We start from the raw sequence: 23,876 nt of genomic DNA on the forward strand, positions 1-23,876 counted from the left end.
CAAAGTTCAGTGCCAAGCTGTATAAATGTTTCCAGAATGAGATTTTAACTCTGCAGCGGAGTGTGTGCTGATATGAAACTGCCTGGCAGATTAAATCTGTGTGCCAGACAGCCGGCTGGTGTGGCCGAGCGGTTCTAGGCACTTCAGTCTGGAACCGCGTGACCGCTACGGTCGCAGGTTCGAATCCTGCCTCGGGCATGGATGTGTGTGATGTCCTTAGGTTAGTTAGGTTTAAGTAGTTCTAAGTGCTCAGAGCCGTTTGAATTTTTGTGGCAGACCGAGAGTCGAACTCGGAGCAAGTGCTGTACCATCTGAGCTACCCAAGAAGGCCTCATTCTCACAGCTTCTGCCAGTTAAATTAATCGCTAGTTAAATTATGTGCTTCACAGGTAGTGAGATGGGCACACAAACTGAACTTATATGAAAGTAATTTTGCTTTGATTATTACTATAAACAATTTTCTGAAATTAATTGAACTTAATATTTGAATTACTTGCTTCAAAGTATGAACATATAAATTGTTTCAAGCGGGATTAGAAATCAATATTGGCAAATTGCAGTTTGTTTCTGAAATAGCCACAGAACTTGCCTGTAAACACAGTTTCAATTTATGGGTCCCCATTATATTCTTTTTTTTTATATTTTTTTATAAGAAAGATAAACGGAATATTGCGCTTGATAAAGAAATCTGACACATTTCCATAATAGTGAGAGCATATAAAGTGTTCATATAGTGCTATTTAACTTCAAAAATGGTTCAAATGGCTCTGAGCACTATGAGACTTAACATCTATGGTCATCAGTCCCCTAGAACTTAGAACTACTTAAACCTAACTAACCCAAGGACAGCACACAACACCCAGTCATCATGAGGCAGAGAAAATCCCTGACCCCGCCGGGAATCGAACCCGAGAACCCGGGCGTGGGAAGCGAGAACGCTACCGCCCGACCACCAGCTGCGTACATTTAACTTCATTTGTGGTGTTTGTATGTTAAACCAGGGCTCCTGTCATGCCCAATTTTAGTCTCGTGATGTCTTCAGTAACATCTTAGTGATGAATTGGTTGATGATTGAAATAGTAACTATTATTGCTATGAGTGAAACAACTTTTAAAATTCCTATGATTGCTGATTTGTGTAAATAGTAACTACTGCTACCCACTATTCAGTTCGTGCGGTAGTCGTGTGTATTCATTGCGCTATTTAAAAGCAGTATTAATGAAAGTCACTTTAGCAACAAAGTTTCATTTTTCTTTAAACTTAATGTTTCAAATTATTATACCTCATTAGGCTGGTGACCGTTTGTTTTCACGTAAACTTCACTACTTTCATTACCTCCAAAATAAAGCCTTTCAGTTTTCTATAAATTGCCATAGGTACGAAATTGCTGTTCGATACCCTCTAGCCAGCAGCTGTGGCCGAGCGGTTCTAGGCGCATCGGTCCGGAACCGCGCGACTGCTACGGTCGCAGGTTCGAATCCTGCCTCGGGCATGGATGTGTGTGATATCCTTAGGTTAGTTAGGTTTAAGTAGTTGTAAGTTCTAGGGGACTGATGACCTCAGATGTTGAGTCCCATAGTGCTCAGAGCAATTTGAACCATTTGATACCATTTACCCGTTAGGCAAAAACATTTCTAAATTCCTCCCAGAGGGTAACGCTAGCGTACTATATAGTGTTATACGTGGCTTTTACGTATCAGAACTTGCGTTCAGTTACAAGGAAACTGCGGCTCGCTTTATAACGTATGCTTTAAATACTCGCAGTAACGGTCCTCAGCGTTAGTTAGCTTTCACAGTAGACGTGAGACAGGAAGTGGTGAGTTGGTCTTACAAGCGGAGGCCGCCAATTGTGAAATTCAGATTCCATTCATACTGCGCATAATAAAAGCTCATGGCCAGAGGAGTAATGTGGCAAAGCACCAAGATGCACTTCTCAGCCGTTGTCGAGAAAATCGACAGTTAAAATAAACCGTTGCGGTGAAATGCTCTCTACGACTAATATTTTTCTACAGCGTCGTGGCGCAGCGGTAAGCTCTCGGATTCGAAATCCGAAGGTCACCGGATTGAATCTCGCGCCATGCTACTTTTTTTTTGTATTTGTTTTTTGTAATTCAAATGTGTGTATATTCACACACACACACACACACACACACACACACACACACACACACATATATATATATATATATATATATATATATATATATATATATATATATATAATTCCCGGCTATCAGTTGCAACAATTATGCATATAATAAGTTGTTGAAAGTCGTTTGTCGTAGAAAAACTGGCAACTTCGAACATCATTATGTTTTCCGCAAACAAAGTTGTATTTCACAAATGTTATTAATTGTCTTCATAATGTTAACCACGTATAGTTAACGGAAGACGTAGAAACGATATTCCGAAACGAATACGTATAGCGTTAGTCAAACGTTCGAACTAGAATAGAAACCCCACGAACACAAATGTGCTGTGGCAGGTATGAAATATAAACTCCGTTACTCGCTCGTTACACTTGAAGGACAGATGTTGAATGGGCCGAAACGAGCCGCCGCATAACAGCGTAGTTGCCTGCTAACTTCGAAAGAAGGTAAATGCGGTCCCTAGCGCAAGTTATAACATCGTCGAAAATCAGTGCGGACGTGAGAGCTTTGGTACACCCAGTTAAACAAACGGAAAAATGGAGGCGGTACAATTGGAGAGCGATCCGTCTTCACCAACATGCATAAGCAATTCATTAATATATTACAAAAAACTAATAATAAAAAAATGTTGCATGGCGCGAGATTCGATCCGGCGACCTTCGGATTACGAACCCGAGCGCTTACCTCTGCGCCACGACGCTGTAGAAAATTGTTAATCGTAGAGAGTATTTCACCGAACGGGTTATTTTAACTGTCGATTTTCTCGACAACGGCTGAGAAGTGCATCTTGGTGCTTTGCCACATTGCACATCTGGCCATGAGCTTTTATTATGCGCAGTATGAATCGAATCTGAATTTCACAATTGGCGGCCTCCCCTTATTAGTCAAGAATGCCTTTAGGGCTACAAAGACGCCATTATCAACATCTCACTGAGTGTGAAAGGGCTACAGAGACCTGGATGTTCTTTCTGCGATACTGCGCAAAGACTTGTCATGAATGTAGCCACTGTACATGATTGCTGGGAGCGGTGGTCACGAGAGAGTACTGTCGCAAGAAGACGGGGCTCCGCACGGCCGGGGCGAAGACCACCGTGTTCGGCGTATGGCTGGGGTGCATCGTACTGCAACTGCCGCAGCAATTTGAGCAGCAGTTGGCACCGCACTGACACAACGGACTGTTGCAAATTAACTACTTCATGGACAGCTGCAAGTCAGACGACCTGTAGCGTGTGTTCCACTGACCCCAAACCAACGCCACTTGCGGCTTCAGTGGCAGGACAGGGTGCAGGTCTGTTCTGCTGTCTGATGAAAGCGGTTCTGTATAGGTGGCAGTGATGGCCATGTGTTGTTAGGAGGAGGTCAATTCACGGTTTGCAACCAACATGTCTGTGTGAAACTTCCTGGCAGATTAAAACTGTGTGCCGGACCGAGACTCGAACTCGGGATCTTTGCCTTTCACGGGCAAGTGCTCTACCAACTGAGCTACCCAAGCACGACTCACGCCCCGTCCTCACAGCTTTACTTCTGCCAGTACCTCATCTTCTACCTTCCCAACTTTACAGAAGCTCTCCTGTGAATCTTGCAGAACTAGCACTCCTGAAAGAAAGGATATTGCCGAGACTTGGCTTAGCCACAGCCTGAGGGATGTTTCCAGAATGAGATATTTTAATCTTCCAGTAAGTTTAATATCAGCGCACACTCCGCTGCAGAGTGAAAATCTCTTTCTGGAAACATCCCCCAAGCTGTGGCTAAGCCATGTCTCCGCAATATCCTTTCTTTCAGGAGTGCTAGTTCTGCAAGGTTCGCAGGAGAGCTTCTGTAAAGTTTGGAAGGTAGGAGACGAGGTACTGGCAGAAGTAAAGCTGTGAGGACGGGGCGTGAGTCGTGCTTGGGTAGCTCAGTTGGTAGAGCACTTGCCCGCGAAAGGCAGAGTTCCCGAGTTCGAGTCTCGGTCCGGCACACAGTTTTAATCTGCCAGGAAGTTTCATATCAGCGCACACTCTGCTGCAGAGTGAAAATCTCATTGTGGAAACATGTCTGTATGCTGAACACAGACCTACACCTGAAGCTATGCTCTGTGGACCAGGACCACTCTCGTGGTTATCCCATGCACTCTGACTGCAATTTGTACGTCATTCTGGTGATTCGATGTGTTGTGCTGCCGTACATAAACAGCGTTCCAGGGGGTGTTTTCCGATAGGATAACGCTCGACCACATACCGCTGTTGTAACCCAACATCCTCTACAGAAGGTCGAGACCACAGAGCTGTCTCCAACCGAGCACAAATGGGACATAATCCAACGACAACTCCAGCACCATCCACAAACAGCATTAACCGTTCCAATATTGACAGGCCAGCTGCAACAGGCGTAGGACACCACCCCACACACTGACACCCGGCACCCGTACAACACAATGAATGCAGGTTTGCACGCTTGCATTCAACATTCTCGCGGTTACCCTGGTTATAATGTATCAGCATTTCACATTTGCAGTGACTTATCTCGCACTTACATTAACCTGCGATCTTGCCTTGTCACTCACATATGTTACCCAGACAAATGTAATCACGAAATTGTATAATTCTACATTAATTATTTTTGGTGTTTCCGTCACTGTGCATCGACACACCACTACTGGTAGCTGGCGGAAAAGGAAACTGAGCTTCTGACAATTGATCACCAGTTTGACTTTGAGGCATAATAATGCAAGTGCAGGCGGCTCTGCTTTTGCTGTTTGTTAATGAAATCAAAGTTTAAAGGAAACCTATACAATTTTATTGGATTATTTGACCTACAAAAAGTGTCCGAGAACGTGCACTGGTCCGAGATGTCTGAAATTTACAGATACATGGCACGCAAGGTTTTGGAAAATATGCACATTGTACAAGAACAAGGAGGGTTAAAACAGTAATGGGAGACCAAGGGACAGCAGCGCAGATTAGAAAGGCTGCAGATCACAAACGCCCTCTTCTTCCCTTACTCTGTACATTCAAGAAGCAATGACTAAAAGAACGATTCAGGACTGGGATTCAGATTCAGGGTGAAGGGATATCAGTGATAAGATTGCTCAGTGAAAACGAGGAAGAGTTAAAAAACTTCCTGAGTGGAGTGAACAGTCTAGTAAGTACGTAATATGGACTGAGAACAAACGGGAAGAAAGGTGAAAGTAATGACGGGTAGCAGAGATGAGATCAGGGACAAAACAACAAAACTGGGGAGAGCACGAAGTAAACAAAGTGAAGGGAAAAATTAAATGAGCGTATGGAATCGTTGGCCGGCAGGCCCCATCTGGGGAAGTTCGGCTGCCAAGTGCAAGTCTTATTTCATTCGACGCCTTATTGGTGGTGAGGATGAAATGATGATGACGACAACACAACACTCAGTCCACGAGCGGAGAAAATCTCCAACCCGGACGGGAATCGAACCCAGGCCCACTTGCATGGGAGGCGAGCACGTTACCACCCAGCTAAGCAGGCGGAGTGAAGGAGTTATGCTTCCTTCGAAGCAAAATAACGCATGAGGGACGAAGCGCGACTATCAAATACGGAGAGGGCATTCCAGGACAAAGTAGACCTGTAAGTGTCAAACATCGGCCACAACGCAAGGAGAAATCCTTGAGGGTGCTCACCTGGACTACAGTCTCGTATGAAAGTGGGTGACGGATTCTGGGAAAAGCCGTAAAGGAAAAGAACCAGACGTGGTGCTACAGAAGAACGTTGAAAATTAGCTGTACTAATACGTTATGCACTGAAGCGCCAAAGAAACTGGTATACGCATGCGTATTCAAATACAGAGATTCGTAAACAGGCAGAATACGGCGCTGCAGTCGGCAACACCTAAATAAGGCAACAAGTGTCTGGCGCAGTTGTTAGATCGGTTACTGCTGCTACAATAGCAGGTTATCACGAGTTTGAACGTGATATTATAATCGGCGCCCGAGCGATGGCACACAGCATCTCCGAGGTGGCAATGAATTGGTGACTTTCTCTTAAGACTATTTCACGAGTGTATCGTGAATATCAGGGATCCGGCAAAACATCAAATCTCCTACACCGCTGCGGCCGGAGAAAGATCCTGCAAGAACGGGACCAATGATGATTGACAAGAATCGTTCAACGTGACAGAAGTGCAACATTTCCGCAAACTGCTGCAGATTTAAATGCTGGGCCATCAACAAGTGTCAGCGTGTGACCCATTCAACGATACACCATCGATATGAACGCTCGTAGCCGAAGGCCCACTCGTGTACCCTTGATGACTTCACCACACAAAGCTTTACGCCTCGGCAGGGCCCATCAACGCAGACATTGGATTGTTGATGACTGGAAACATGTTGCCTGGTCGGAAGAGTCTCCTTCCAGATTGTATCCGGCGGATGGACGTGTACGGGTATGGAGACGACCTCACCAATCCATTGAACCTGCATGACAGCTGGGGACTGTTCAAGCTGGTGGAGGCTCTGTAATGGTGTGGAACGTCTGCAGTTGTAATGATACGAGACTCCTGATACGTCTTTACAGGGTGGTCCATTGATAGTGACCGGGCCAAATATCTCACAAAATAAGTGTCGGTCGAAAAAACTACAAAGAACGAAACTCGTCTAGCTTTAAGGGGGGAACCAGATGGGGCTATGGTTGGCGCGCTACATGGCGCTACCATAGGTGAAACGGATATCAAGTGCGCTTTTTTAAATAGGAACGCCCATTTTTATTACATATTCCTGTAGTACGTAAGGAAATATGAATGTTTTAGTGGGAGCACTTTTTTCGCTTTATGATGGATGGCACTGTAATAGCCACAATCGTATAAGTACGTGGTATCACGTAACATTCCGCCAGTGCGGACGGTATTTGCTTCGTGATACATTACCCGTGTCAAAATGGACCGTTTACCAATTGTGGAGATGGTCGATATCGTGTTGATGTATGGCTATTGTGATCAAAATGCCCAACGGGCGTGTGCTATGTATGCTGCTCGATATCCTGGACGACATCATCCATGTGTCTGGACCGTTCGCCGGATAGTTACGTTATTTGAGGAAACGGAAAGTGTTAAGCCACATGTGAAACGTCAACCACGACCTGCAACAAATGATGATGCCCAAGTAGTTGTTTTAGCTGCTGTCGCGGCTACTCCGCACTAGCAGGCAAATTGCGCGAGAATCGGGAATCTAAAAAACGTCTGTGTTGAGAATGCGACATCAACATTGATTGCACCCGTAACATATTTCTGTGCACCAGGAATTGCATGGCGACGACTTTGAACGTCGTGTACAGTTCTGCCACTGGGCACAATAGAAATTATGGGACGATGACTGAAATTTTGCACGCGTTCTATTTAGCTACGCAGCGTCATTCAGCAACAGCGGTAACGAAAACCGGTGTAATATGCACTATTGGGCAACGGAAAATCCACGATGGCTGTGACAAGTGGAACATCAGCGACCTTGGCGGGTTAATGTATGGTGCGGCATTATGGGAGGAAGGATAATTGGCCCCCATTTCATCGATGGCAATCTAAACGGCGCAATGCATGCTGATTTCCTACGTAATGTCCTACCGATGTTACTACAAGATGTTTCACTGCATGACAGAATGACGATGTACTTCCAACATGATGGATGTCCGGCACATAGCTCGCGTGCGGTTGAAGCGGTGTTGAATAGGATATTTCATGACAGGTGGATTGGTCGTCGAAGCACCATTCCATGGCCCGCACGTTGACCGGATGTGACGTCCCTGGATTTCTTTCTGTGGGTAAAGTCGAAGGGTATTTGCTATCGTGATCCACCGACAACGTCTGACAACATGCGTCAGCGCATTGTCAGTGCATGTGCGAACATTACGGAAGGCGAACTACTCGCTGTTGCGAAATGCATTGAAGTTGACGGACATCATTTTGAGCATTTATTGCATTAATGTGGTATTTACAGGTAATCACGCCGTAACAGCATGCGTTCTCAGAAATGATAAGTTCACAAAGGTACATTGGAACAACCGAAATAAAATGTTCAAACGTACCTACGTTCTGTATTTTAATTTAAAATACCTACCTGTTACCAACTGTTCGTCTAAAATTGTGAGTCATACGTTTGTGACTATTACAGTGCCATGTATAACAAAACGAAAACAGTGGTCCAACTAAAACGTTCACATTTCTTTACGTACTACACGAATGTGTAATAAAAAATGGGGGTTCCTATTTAAAAAAAAAAACGCAGTTGATATCAGTTTGACTTATGGCAGCGCCATCTAGCGGGCCAACCATAGCGCCATCTGGTTTCCCCCTTCAAGATAGGGAAGTTTCGTTCTTTCTAGTTTTTTCGTTTGACGCTTATTTCGTGAGATATTTGGCGCGGTCACGATCAATGAACGACCCTGTATATACAACTCTTACAGGTGACACCTACGTAAGCATCCTGCCTGACCACCTGCATCCATTCATGTCCATTGTGCATTCCGATGGATTTGGGCAATTCCAGCAGGACAATGCGACGCCCCAAAAGTCCAGAACTGCTACAGATTGGCTCCAGGAGCACTGTCTGACTTTAAACAGTTCTGCTGGCCACCAAACGCCGCTGTAATGAATATTATTGAGTGTATCTGGGATGCCTCGCAACTCTACCCCGTCGTATTCTTACGAGTTTATGGACAGAGCTGCAGGATTCATGGTGTCAATTGCCTCCAACGCTACGTTAGTCGAGTCCATGCCACGTCGTGTTCCGGCACTTCGGCGTCATCGTGGCGGTCCTACACGATTTTGCAGGTGTACCAGTTTCTTTGGCTCTTCAGTGTATCTCGGCGCGAAAGATGATCAGTGTCCGTGAGCTGTGGGTGTATGTTTCCCTTGTTAGTCAGGTGCGTCCCAGGCCACGATCTAGTCTATGCTATAGAGTAAGCTACACCGTACTAGAACTACCTCCCGGGCCCGCAATGGCTGTGTGAGCGCAAACTGCCGGCAGCTCTGATTGGCGCAGGGTCGCGCGGGGCATTACGGGGATTGCCTAGCCGCTAATGTGCCGTTAAGGGGCGCCCACACGCACCATAACATAACGTAACAGCACAGGAGAGGATGGGACGGGGCCGATCAATAACCCAGCGCGAGCGGGGACCGCCCGAGGTGACGAATTGTGGAGTCCAGTCCAGCCGACAGCGCGCAAAAGCTAACCGCACCCGCCAGTGTTCACTCGTCCGGCTGCAAACTGACCGTGAAGTTTACCAAAGCTGCTCCTATCCACTCAAACGATTACCGCACCGTCCCGGGCGCCTGATGGGACAATCAATAGCCTCTCCCACTGTCAACATCAAAATCTGACCTCTTTGTAGATACTATCTCACACGCCAAACAACAGAAAATCGCCGTTATTAACTTCTTGATGAAGTTGTGTGTGCTCTTTTTGCTTATCGTTCCCTACCAGAATGATATCATAAAACTTTTCTAAAAGCTTTTACTGTAATTGCGACACTGGTTTCGACGTCCAGTAGTTGCTATACGCGGTCACAGTCTTCACATATTCCAGTATGCCTACGGGGGGGGGGGGGGGGGGTCGGTAAAAACGTTTTAATTGTCACTTTGGAAACACTGCGGCAATGGACATCGAACTTTGGACAGTTCTCCTGTAATGCGACACTTGTTTCGCACATATGGACTACCTCACGGAGGATCTTTGGCTGTCTAGGAATCATCTGTAAACCATCGATTCCTTTAAGGATCGAACTCCCATTTATAAAACAGTTTTAAACGTCTGATTACAAATAAGTCAATGTGTTAAGTATTCAAGCCGGCCGGAGTGGCCGAGCGGTTCTAGGCGCTACAGTCCGGAACCGCGCAGCTGCTACGGTCGCAGTTTCGAATCCTGCCTCGGGCATGGATGTCTGTGATGTCCTTAGGTTAGTTAGGTTTAAGTAGTTCTAAGTTCTAGGGGACTGATGACTTCAGATGTCAAGTCCCATAGTGCTCAGAGCCATTTGAACCATTTTTTTTTTTGTTAAGTACTCGACACTGAGCATGTAAGCGAGAAAAATTTTAGGATACGTTTGAAATAATGCTTAAAGTTTGTTGGAAGTCGCGTAGTGGTCTCAGTGATTGTAAACTGAGGAGTTTGCATTCCATTCTAAGCAACAGCGTTTTTCACGCATCTCAATGTTTGCGACGTCATCTCTGATGAAGTATGTACCGAACAATGACTATTTTCCAAGTACATTCACTGGTATAAATATACAGATACTGTATGGAAATTCTTTTGCAGAGTTGCCGGCCGTTGTGGAAGAGCGGTTCCAGCCGCTTCAGTCCGGAACCGCGCAGCTGCTACGGTCGCAGGTTCGAACCCTGCCTCGGGCACTGATGTCTGTGATGTCCTTAGGTTAGTTAGGTTTAAGTAGTAGGGGACTGATGACCTCAGGTGTTAAGTCCCATAGTGCTTAGAGCCATTTGAACCTTTTTTTTTTTTTTTTGCAGTGTTAGTAGCAAAAAACCAATGGTATTCGGTCAAGTAGAGAACGAGGTAACCTTAACCCCAACCGAGAGGTCATTCTGGGAAATCTCATGAAGTTTCGCACGTCAGATTTCGCTTATGTCGGCATCAGCACTTCCTTATCTCCAAGGTCATTCTAGGAGGGAAGACCCTTCCCCCAATGCTCACTGCACCTCTGCAAATTCTGTACCAGGCACAACCACACTGTTCCCCCCCTCCCCCCACGGTTACGGGCAATATCCCCATATACAGCGACACCTAGGGTTATGCACTGAAGAGCCAAAGAAACTGGTGCACCTGCCTAACATCGTGTAGAGCCCCCGCGAGGATTCATAAGTGCCGCCACACGACGTGGCATGGACTCTACTAAAATGTTGGAAGTAGTGGTGGAGGGAAGTGATACCACGAATCCTGCAGGGCTGTCCATAAAGCCGCAACGGTACGACGGCGTGGAGATATCTTGTGAACAACACGTTACAAGGAATCCCAGATATGATCAGTAATGTTCATGTCTGGGGAGTTTGGTGACCAGCGGATGTGTTTAAACTAAGAAGAGTTTTTCTAGAGTTACTCTATAGCAATTCTGTACGTGTGGGGTGTGGGTGGAATTGTCCTGCTGGAATTGCCCAAGTCCGTCGAAATGGACAATGGACATGAATGGATACAAGTGATCACACAGGATGCTTACCTACTTGTCACCTGTCAGAGTCGAACCTGGACGTATCAGAGTCCCATATCACTCCAACTGCACACGCCCGACAGCATTACAGAGCCTACACCTGCTTGAACAGTCTCCTGTTGACATGCAGGGGCCCATAGATTCATGACGTTCTCTCCATACCCGTACACGTCCATCCGCTCGATGCACTTTGAAACGAGACACCTCGATAAAATTTGAAACGAGACTCGCCCGACCAGGCAACATGTTTGCAGTCACCAACAGTCCAGTGTCGGTGTTATCGAGCCCAGGCGAGGGTACACGGATACGCGGGTGGGCTTTCATTTCCGAAAGCCCATATCGATGATTTTTCGTTGGACAGTTCGAACGCCGACACTTGTTGATGGCACAGCATTGAAATCTGCAACAATTTGCGGAAGGGTTGCACTTCTGTCACATTGAATGATCCTCTTCAGTCGCCGTTGGTCCCGTTCTTGCAGCATCTTTTTCCTGCCGGACCGATGTCGGAGATTTGATGCTTTACCAGGTTCCTGATATTCACGGTACACCCGTGAAATGGCCGTACGGGAAAATTCCCACTTCATCACTACCTCGCTCGAGCGCAGACTATAACAGCACGTTCAAACTCACATAAATCTTGATAACCTTCCATTTTATCAGCAGTAACCGATGTAATAACTGCGCCAGTTGTTTGCTTGCACCGCCGTATTCTGCCTGTTTACATATCTCTATATTTGAATACGCATGCCTATACCAGTTTGTTTGGCGCTTCAGTATACTATACGGTAAGACAGGTTTGCCTTTTTCACGTGGGTGCGCCGGCCAGAGTGGCCGAGTGGTTCTAGGCGCTACAGTCTGGAACCGCGCGATCGCTCCGGTCGCAGGTTCGAATCCTGCCTCGGGCATGGATGTGTGTGATGGCCTTAGGTTAGTCAGGTTTAACGGGCTCCGGAAAGGCTCAAAATCATGAAAAGTTCAATTTTTACTTTTTTGCGTTTTCTGAATCTGCAGACTATTACCTTTTAATAGATATATAATTTATTCAATTCCGAAGCCTACAACTATTTAAAAAAATTTTTTTAAAATCTACATGGGCGTGACCCACTGTGGCGCTGTTAAACTGCTGTCAAATGGTGTTATTATTAACGTCCGTGTTCATCAGGTACATTTTAGTGATGTGAGATAAAGTATGTGTTGTGGCTAACCTGTGATGCTTCAAGATATATCGCTGGTGTGATTGTCGATTGTTTCATGTTTATTTACTCTGTCGTTATCTCGAAAATATTCGTAATTAATTCTGTTTCTTGAGTCTCTGTTTTGTTGAAGTATAATAATGAGTAAAAGTAAAGTTATTAGAAATCCTCTGAAGGCTTTTAAGAAAAGGAGAAATGTTGGAAAGTCAAAGGTATGTGTTATTACTGTAAACAATAAAGACCATAACCAAGTGAGTGAACCTAACCTCTCAAGTACACCTGCCCATAGCAGTCAAAGTGGGAAAGAAAATACTTCACAGAAGAAGCTTGGTTCAATGAGTGAAAACTATGAATGTTTTATGGGCGAATCGGATGTGAATGAAATATTTGATATGTCGGTTCTCAAAGGAATTTTTTCAAACTGTGTAAGATGTATTAATTGTAGTGAAGTTGGCCTGGAACTCTCCATAATAAAGCACGTAGGACTTGCTGGTGAAATACAACTGAAATGTGATAAGTGTTCATACGTGACCACCTTTTTGAACAGTGTTGCAGTAACTGCAACTGAAGAAAATGGTAGCAAAATCTACGAACACAACAACGAGCGATGCTTGCTTTAGACAAGGAACGCCTTCGGGCTGCAGACAGGGCTGTAAAGAGTCTAGAAATACAAGCAAGAGTGGCTCAAATGGCTCTGAGCACTATGGGACTCAACTGCTGAGGTCATTAGTCCCCTAGAACTTAGAACTAGTTAAACCTAACTAACCTAAGGACATCACAAACATCCATGCCCGAGGCAGGATTCGAACCTGCGACCGTAGCGGTCTTGCGGTTCCAGACTGCAGCGCCTTTAACCGCACGGCCACTTCGGCCGGCCAAGCAAGAGTAAACAGGAGGAGGAACAAGAGGAAGCTGGAGGAGGAGTTTGCAGAGGATGAAGATAATCCATCCTATGGACCTGGAATGCACTAAAAACTTAATCCAATCTTTGTCGCTCGATTCCCAAAACTTTTATTTTCTCATACTAATTACATGTTTTCTAAGGATCTTCCAAACATATTTGTTTCAAACTTTCAGTAAATGTTACACAGTACCTTCTGCATAATTTAACACAGCCTTTTTCCAAAAAACTGTATATTTTTTAATATATAAATAAAAAATTGCAAAAAAATGTTGTGAATTTTCATTACAATTGAAAAAAAATCATCTTTAATAACTGAACTAAAATTTTGTAAAATCCCTGTGTTAAGTTGTAGCCCATATTCCAATAAATAATCTGTAAAAAGTTCAACTTCCTACCTCAAATACTTTGTGAGGAAAGATTTAATTTATAAGCGTTATTTTAACATTGCAAGTATAGGGCGTTCCGGAGCCTCTTAAGTAATTGTAAGTTCTAGGGGACTGATGACCTCAGATGTTAAGTCCCATAGTGCTCAGAGCCATTTAAACCATACAGATATTATTTTGAAAGGCAAGGTAAATTAGGGTGTTACGGGGCATGGTCGCAGTGTGTGCTGTAAACGCGTACTTGCGTCATTAGGGCCACTTTTGGGCCGTCAGGCGAAGGGGCGCGTGCAATCGGCGGGGTTCCGGCTAGCTAGCGGCTAGTGGCCACTGCATGCGCCACCCCGGGGAGCCATCCGCCGGAACTGCCTCTGACCACACGGCGCACATCACAGCGACACAGCAGGCTAATTAAGCCCCTCCCCCCCCCCCCCCCCCAAACACACACACGTCATACGGATCCCAGCGCTCAGTCTGCCCCGCCTTCTGCACGTTACGTGATACGCTCTGGCCCGCGACTACAGCGACTGCGTCCCAGGCGCTATATTCCTTCGCAAACTTTAATGACGAGTCAGATAAAGTACCATAACACACACTATGTGATGAAAAGTATCCGGACACCTGACAGAAAATGACTTACAAGTTCGTGGCGCCGTCCATCGGTAATGCTGAAATTGAATGTGGTGTTGGTCCACCCTTAGCCTTGATCACAGCTTCCACTCTCGCAGGCATACGTTCAATCAGGTGCTGGAAGGTTCTTGGGGAATGGCAGCCCATTCTTCACGGAGCTCTGCTCTGAGGAGAGATATTGATGTCGGTCTTGTGAGGCCTGGCACAAAGTCGGCGTTCCATAACATCCCAAAGGTGTTCTACAGGATTTGCGAGTTGCCGGGGCTAGCAGTGTATTTAACACTAAATTCTTCTAGAATCTTCATATGGAAATGATGCTCTAAGCTCCCCCCCCCCTTTTCTAACTCCGACTTTTGCTGTTGCACATGGATTAAGAAGAAACGCGAACTGACTGTAATCGACCCTGCAAGTGGAGTAGAAAAGAGTTTGATAAAGGAAAGTTTCATTAACGTAGTGAGAAATGAAAGGGTTGCTTATCCGATCCACAGAATGAAAGTTCTGTCCAAAATAACAATTTCATTTATTATGACTAAACTCAAAATAATAAACAAAACACATGAAACATTTACAATACATCAAATTGGATATTCAAATAAATGCTGTGAAGGTGAAGTTGTCCATAAACTAGCTTGTGACGTTTATGACCAAGTGGTATGTGGAGCCAATTCCTTGCAACTCAAATCTTAAGAGAAACACCCAGCCAACCCAACATTAATTGCTGCTACAGTAGTCAGAACTCAGGCAATGAACATCCAAGACAGAACCACGTAAGAAAAGACGGGAACAGGCGCGTTCTGCTGAGCTCTGATTATCACAGAGCAAATTCTCTAATCTGCCGGTGCTGCGGACATACGTTACCAAGCTGTCTTCTTAACTGCAAGGACACGATCTGGCGTACCGGAAGCGATAGCTAGTTGCTTCGACGTCCCGTTGTGGTGATGATAATGTCGCGAGTATAGCCCGAAACAAATTATCCTGGTCTGGTTGTTCCAGACGAAAGACTTCCTATCAATACAAATGCGCCTCTGAGGGAGACGAAGAAGGCTCGCCACACAATGACTGACGGCACAGTGACTGATTTTAACAAGCGAAGTCACGCAGTAACTCCGATACAGTCAACTTTAGCCAAAACTGCTCAAGACGAACAACATAAGCCGATTGTACGCAGAACGCTCAATTGCCAACTGTACTCAGAGAGTTACGTTGAAGTCGAAACTTCAGCAACTTCGTCAAACAGTTACAATTAAATGAAAGTATATTAGACAGCCAACGGAAGGCAGGCTGGCCAGATCAGCGAGAGCTCAGTCTTGTAACCTACTCCGACCGAAAGGCGAGAGCCGACCCTCTCAAGAGCACCCGAACAAACCGAACACAGAACATTCCCGCCCCCACGACAGTCGCCGTGGTTAAATGTTCCAATCAGCAACCCGAAAACCGGCGGAAAATTCAACTCTATTGCTGAAGCACTACCATTCCACCAATGGAAATCCTTGGCGCCAATTTCTGCACCGATTTTGCTACGACTCGGAGCTATTCCCTGAGCAAGCCAATCACAGTTACGATTTTGGAGAAAACGCAGGAATTTGCCCGCCAAGACTGCCTGGGAACACAAGTCATTCCCACGCCTCTCTGGTAGCCCGCCAGAAAGTGTTTTCACTATGTTTCTGCGAAGTAACGGAATCTCTAGCACAGCCGCTCCGTCAGACCCCTGTGGGCATGTCGCTCCCACTCTTAAGACAATGTCGGTCTCTGGAAAGCATCCACTCGACTCCCTCACACCTGTCGCCTTAATCCTTTCAAGTTCAGCAGAAACTGACTGTCACCAGACCCCCCGGGTGATGAGAGACACTGCGTGGGAAGTCCGCGTGTGGACGAATAGCGACTTTTCACTGCATGCAATTAGAGAGGAAAACCGAATTACTCAGAGTAAGATAGAAATATGAGAGGGGGCTCATGCCACCTCTCAGATTCACACCAGGACTCTGTGCAGAACAGTCCAACACACGGATGTTATTATCGTGTAACCACTCCGCCACAGCCCGTGCATTATGAACAGGTGCTCGATTGTGTTGGAAGATGCAATCGCCATCCCCGAATGGCTCCTCAACAGTGGGAAGCAAGATGGTGCTTAAAACATCAGTGTAGGCCTGTGCTATGATAGTGAGAGGCAAAACAACAAGGGGTTCATGCCCCCTCCATGAAAACACGACCACACCATAACACCACCGCCCCCGAATTTTACTGTTGGCGCTACACACAGTGCCAGATGACGCTCACAGGGCATTCGCCATACCCACACCGTGCCATCGGTTTGCCATATTGTGCACCGTGATCCGCCACTCCACACCACATTTTTCCACTGTTCAATCGTCCAGTGTTTACGTTCCTTGCACCAAGCAAGGAGTCGTTTGGCATTTACCAGCGTGATGTGTGGTATATGAGCACACGCTCGACCATGAAATCCAAGTCTCCTCAGCTCCCAACTAACTGTCGAATTACTAGCAGTGGATCATGATGCAGTTTTCAATTCCTGTCTGACAGTCTGGACGGAAGTCTGCCTATCACACATTACGACCCTCTTCAACCGTCGGCGATCTCTGTCAGTCAACAGACAAGGTCGGCCTGTACGCTTTTGCGCTGTACGTGCCCCTTTACGTTTCCTCTTGACTATCACATCGGAAACACTAGGCATGTTTGGGAGTGTGGAAATTTCGAGTACAGACGTATGACACAAGTGACACCCAACCATCTAACCACGTTCGAAGTCCGTGAGTTCCTCGGAGCGCCCCATTCTGCTCTCTCACGATGTCTAGTGACTACTGAGGTCGCTGATAATGGAGTACCTGGCAGTATGTGGCAGCACAATGCACCTAATATGAAAAACGTATGTTTTTGGGGTTGTCCGGATACTTTTGATCACATAGTGTACTAACGACTCGGTGAAATTGAATGAAAGTACGGCAGCATGTTGCCAGAGGTTTTCAAGCCGTGCACAGAAAGCTGGTTGTCACACGGAGTGAGGTCCATTTTGTTGCGTACGATTTCGTACACAACGGTAAGGAGAGGTACGCTACAGAATCGTACGGTACTATTGTCTTAGGAAACCCGCACAGGAGGAGAAATGATTACCGAACAACTTAAGACAGTAAACTGAAGATTTACTTAACTTGTGTTTCTGCAAGCATATGAAGAGTCATTACAAATGACACAGCGAGAGGTAGAGTCCAGCTGTTACAATGTCAACAAGGATGAGATTCGCTAAAGTAGGCACAATCGATGGTGTCATAGTGAAGAAGCTCTGGGCGCAAGTGCGTCACGTGGCTGTAGTGCAGAGCTGCCGGAGGTGTCGCTCAACAGGCGTGCACCATTGGGGCCGCCGGATCCCGAGCGACCACTATTGCCATCTGACGAAAACTTGACATTCTGTTACATATCTTGACATGCCAAGAGGTGGTACTAATACATGATACCACAAACTTGACTGTGGGACCAAATGGGGCTGGGACCAAATGGGGCTGGGACCAAATGGGGCTGGGACCAAATTGGTTCAAAAAATGGTTCAAATGGCTCTGAGCACTATGGGACTTAACATCTATGCTCATCAGTCCCCTAGAACTTAGAACTACTTAAACCTAACTAACCTAAGGACAGCACACAACACCCAGCCATCACGAGGCAGAGAAAATCCCTGACCCCGCTGGGAATCGAACCCGGGAACCCGGGCGCGGGAAGCGAGAACGCTACCGCACGACCACGAGATGCGGGCACCAAATTGGGCTGGGACCAAATTGGGCTGAGACCAAATTGGGCAGAGACCAAATTGGGCTGAGACCAAATGAGGCTGGGACCAAATGGGGCTGCGCTCACAACGCAGAAGTGCGAGCTAACATCCCAAAGATGTTCAGGCTCACATGCAGTTCCTCTTCATCGAAATGTCTTGGCTCAAACTTGTCTAGGTGTTCAACCACACGTGTCGCATTACACACCCTAAATTAGACACTTGTGACCCTTTGGTTAAATTGTCTGGCTGATGGCAAGTTTGCGAAATATAAAGTTAACGTAACATATAATAACAGTAATAATAATGTTGGGAACTAAATTAACGATCCGTAAATGATGTAGGTCACATAGTTGAGATTTGGTTTGAATATTGTTTATTCAGAAAGCAAACTAATAGCAAAAGTGGTCGTACTTAGATGTACTGGTACACTCGAGCGCATATCCATTTGACACAGTTCGGTCATTCACAATCTCGTCGCGAAATACAAGTTATCTACGCGGAAAGTAAGAGTTCACACCAGGCACGCGGCTGCTCACCGCTCAGAGACTAAGTCACGCGATACCACTCCTGCTTGCCTAAAGACCGAATGTCCGCTTTCGCGTCTCAATCCGAACTGTACCCTTTGGTGTCTCCAGCCGAACTGTCCGCTTTCGCGTCTGCAACAGCACTGCCTTTGTCCGTCCCCGGTGGCGTTTTCACGCGCGCCGAATAACTTCACTCAACCTACTGGGGCTTTCCCTTTCCTGAGGCCGTCCATCTGATTGGCTACAGCTTATTCTAAATTATTTTACGTATTAACGTATTTAAATAATCAAAGCTTGACCACTTTCACGTTCTAAATAAAGTAAAAATAATACCCATTACCTAATAGACGTTAAATTCTTTTACATACAGCCAATACAACTTCCTTCTTAACTTTGAATGTCACGGCCGGTAGCCTTGTACCAATTTGCTTTCTGATAAGTAAATAAAGAACAAAAGTAATTATTATGCACTAAACTTTACAACAAATATTCTATTACCTAATGATTCAATAAGGCGTCATGCTGTCATCGTTCAATGTGCTTTGTGTGGAGGAAATGATGATCTCATGCTTAACTGAAAATACTGATAATTTAAGATTATATCTTTTAAACAAATAAAGTTACAGAGTTGATATTTACAATGTTTGTCATTTTAATGATGCGATCGTTATGATCGGCCAAAGCGTTCAGATTTTAGCATTCAGGTCTTAGTTACAAAACTTGTTAATCTCACTTTAACAGTAAATCGTAAACTATTATAGATATGATCAATATTCAAGTTTTATTGGGATCACCATGAAAATTTATGAAGGATGGTTGATTAAAGTAACTGTTGCTTAACTCCCTGAATTACTACAGAATTAAATAGTTTCCATAAACGTTACCCTTTACGGCCGATCCGCCATAATTAACACTGATACACTTCCCTGGCCAGAAACGCCTTCTTCTGGGTTTCCCTATGATGGAGGTTCTTGTCTGTCTCACTCGCACACTACCGAGCTTAGGCCTCAATAGACAGTAGTTTCCGCATCTCGTGGTGAATCTGCACCCTTTGTGGCACACGGTCGTCGACAACAAGGTTCGTTTCACAATTCCTGAAGACTGACTCTTTCAGCCATATACTTAAATGAGAGGGACGTCGACTGACATAACAACTGTGGCAAAGGGTGGACGGCATCTCGGTAACGCCGAAGTTCGTCGGCTATTCGCGTGCTACTGTCGTTACATTTTGGAAAAGTGGCTGGAGGTCTTTGGAAACACGAGTAGGTGACAAGGCGTTGGATGTTGACGCCTCTTAATAGAATGAGAAAATTGCCTGCTATAGAGGCTGGACGAAAACACTCGTTCCTGATTTCTACTGCTTCTAGACGGGAATGAGTGCATCATATTTTAAATAGGAACCGATGAACGGAAACGTCATCCAGCGACGCCAGAGGCCGTCAAAGCTATAGGCGCCGGCGCCAGGGTAATTGCGTGATGATGTTGCAAACTGTCAAGGATGATGATGCAGGATAAATGTATCAATTTGAGGTACGGGAACCCTGTACCGCAAAGTATAAGTTAAAACCGTTCTGATATCCCTGACAGTGGAATACACGTACCGCTACTATTGTTGTTAAAACTGAAGGGTAGGCAACTTTCAGAGGTGGTAGTATGGACCTAAAAAAGGAAAAAATATCCAGTAAACATGGGCTGTAAAGCGCATACCTTAAGAACTATGATGTGTTTCATACTAGCGAAGATCAACAAGTGCTCATAGCTCCTCAGGTATGCATTTTACAGCCCATGTTTACCGGATTTTTTTTCATTTTTTAGGTCTATACTACCACCTCTAAAAGTTGCCTACCCTACAATCTTAGTAACAGCATTACCAGTACATGTATTCCACTGACAGAAGTATCAGAATTGTTTTCGCTTATAACTTGTTCCTTTTTCGATACAAGGACCCTCACCTCAAATTGATACATTTATCCTGTGCCATCGACACGAAATCGCCCTGTATATACATACATTTACAGGCAGCAGCACCTGTAACTTCGACTCTCTGTAGCGCCGTTGGATTAAGTTTCCGGACGTGGGTTCCTGTTGAAAATACGTAGGTTGGAACTTAAATAGCGGCAACACTGCTGTGGAGACACTATACTATGGAATCTACTATTGTCGCTGACGTTGTTGACAAATCTACCTAACCTCCAAGTAAATGGACTCGCCCGTCCCACGTCACCGGCGTGCGTACAATCGAGGGAAACACAATCACTTGTGAGCGAGCGGTCTAACGTAACGGTGTCACTATGTTTTCCAAACAGGAACAACGGAGTTGGATCAAGATTGACTGTGCCAGAGGTCGTACAGCACTAGAGTGTCAAGGTCTTCAAGAGGCGTGCGGGGAATCGGCATTGCCATACAGAAGAGTGGCACGTTGGGTAAAAGCCTTCAACGAAGGTCGGCAAACTGTGGCAGACATGCATCGGGCAGGTCGTCCTAGCGTCTCTGAAGAAGAAGTGCATGCTGTTGCCGCCTTAGCGTACAGTGATCGACGCCATACGATTCGTGAACTCGCCCACGAAACCTGATTAGCGCATTTGACAGTGCTTCGAGTCCTGAAGGAACGCCTGGGCATGCCAAAAATTGCATCACGATGGGTTCCGCATGACTTGACGGAAATGCAGAAATGGATGCATTACGACGCTGCTCAGACGCACTTGGAGCGCCATGAGCGCGAAGGAGAGGCTTTCTTACGACGTATCGTAACACTGGATGAGACATGGGCCACATCGTACGAGCCAAAACTGAAACGCCAATCCAACGAATGGCGTCATTATGGGTCGCCGCGAAAGTCGAGAGTGTGTCAGAGCCCCAATATGGTGAAAGTTATGGTGATTCTCCTGTACGACTGTGATGGTGTTATCCTAACGCATTACGTTCCTTCACGGCAGACCGTCAATGCACAGTATTACTGTTCGTTTTTGGAGCATCACCTGCGGTCAGTTTTGCGAAAGAAGCGGCGACACTTTCTGCGCAACGCATCCATCATTTCGCACGACAATGGGTGGGCGCATACAGCGCAAGCCGCGGCTGCTCTGTTCGGTCGATGGGACTGGGAAGTACTGTACCATCCACCATACTCCCCGGGCTTAAATCCTTGTGACTTTGATTTGATTCCGAAGATGAATGAACCACTTCGTGGCATTCGTTTCAGAACTGTTCCAGAGGTTCGACAGGCAGTAGACCGCTCCATTCGCACCATCAGCAGAACAGGCTCTGCTAACGGTACACTACGCCTTCCACATCGCCGGCAACGGGTTCTACACGACGCTGGTGACTACTTTGAAGGACAGTAACAGGTGCAAACATGTAACTCTTTTGTATCGGTTGTGAATAAATAGTTGCCACTAAGTTCCAACACTTGTATTATATATTCACCCCCCCCCCCTCTCTACAAGTCTTACATGTTTGTAACGGGAGTTTCCGAAAACCCTGTAAAATGCAGGATAGGCAGATGTGACGACAGACTATAGAGTGCTGGTGCAGGCACGAGTGTTTCGAAGCACAGCGCACAGCACACACTGCCCAAGAAGACGATCTTTGATTCATTCATTGCCGTGTCCGGTCAGCATTTCCAAAAGATAGCAGCTGTGATAGCTAGGTCATTTCCTTCATAATCGTATTGTGCACTGGTTGTCCAGGAGGGGGCATACAAATAGCTGGCTTGGATCTTATTCAGCCCCGCAGTCGCAAAACGTGTCAGCTCTCGCTGGAAACATTCCCTTTTTCTTCAGGTTGGTCTTGCACTGGGGGGCGCCCACTCTTAAGCGGTTGAGGGACCTATATACAGGGTGTTGTAGGTTTGCGCCAGGAGCTAGATCTTCTTTTGGTGAGTCATCTACGGACAGTGAGCTCTTCAATGCTGCAAGACGAATGCCTCTGGTGCTCCCTCCAGTGGCGCAGTCCTAGCAAGGAAACTCTTGCGGGATTTAAGGCGGCATCTTGCTGCCTGATGACCGTACAGAGGATGTCGGCGGTCATTCTCCTGCTTCGTTCTCCCACTGTCGGCAGCAGTGGCCCTCCGGATGTTGGGTGGGGCTATTCCAACAATCGGAGACAATTTCAAATGTTTTTTATTCCAGTCTTTGATCACAAAATCAATTCTTTTGACGATGACCGTTTTCAGTCAGTGATGATCATCCTCAGATCTTTTCGACACCATATCCTAGAGTGATAAGGCCATAATGGCATCGTCAAAACACATAAATATAGTCAGCACAGCATTGTCACATAGATCTAAAATAAGGTGTAGAATAGGCCACATCGTCCACACAGGTTGGCTTCAAGCATCCTGAGATGATCCTCGCAGTATCGATGACAGCAATATCGACTTGCTTGGCATGAGCTGAAGCGTTCCACACAGGAGCAGCACACTCAGCGGCTGATACACAAAGCGCAAGTGCAGAAATCCTTATGAGGTGCGGATTGGCTCCCCAGCTGCTGCCAATGAGCTTTTTAAGTATCCCATTGTGAGCAATGACTTTCTGTTTAACGTTTAGACATTGCTGCCAGTGCGCTATGAAGATGAATAAGTTGGATGTGGCGCGACATTGCTCGGTGTGAATGTTGTTCAACATTTGCAAAAATTGTAATTGCCATGGTGAAAGAAAAACAGTCTAATGCTTGAAGAAACCAACACCTGATTAGAAATGTGATTCAGTCAAGATTTATAATAAAATGGTAAAACTGCTTTGGACTAAAACATTTGATAGTATAATTCCGTATTTATTACAACTACTCCAAATAAAAATTTGTGATTTTAATTTTTTCTTCATGTATAGCCATCTTATACGCTCCATCTCTCCCAATACTTATGTATATTTTCATTTCAAGATATCTCTTCTGTTTTAAGTGGCAGTGTCTCAGTAATTTATTGTATTGTATTATTCCTAGCACAATTGTTGGTGCTAGTCTTCTTCTAAAGAAGGCTCAGAAGAATGATACAAAGAATAATATGACACTCTGTAGGAACATGCTGCCAGAAGTCTAACAACAAAATTAATTAATGGCCGACAAAATTAAATGTGGATTCGATCGAAAAAGATTGGCACGATATATACTTCGATTTTTCCCAATCGCCGTATTTTTTTTAAGTCTTTGACGTAGGAACTGTA

Source organism: Schistocerca nitens, chromosome 10 (genome assembly GCF_023898315.1).
Source record: "Schistocerca nitens isolate TAMUIC-IGC-003100 chromosome 10, iqSchNite1.1, whole genome shotgun sequence".
Lineage (NCBI taxonomy): Eukaryota > Metazoa > Arthropoda > Insecta > Orthoptera > Acrididae > Schistocerca > Schistocerca nitens.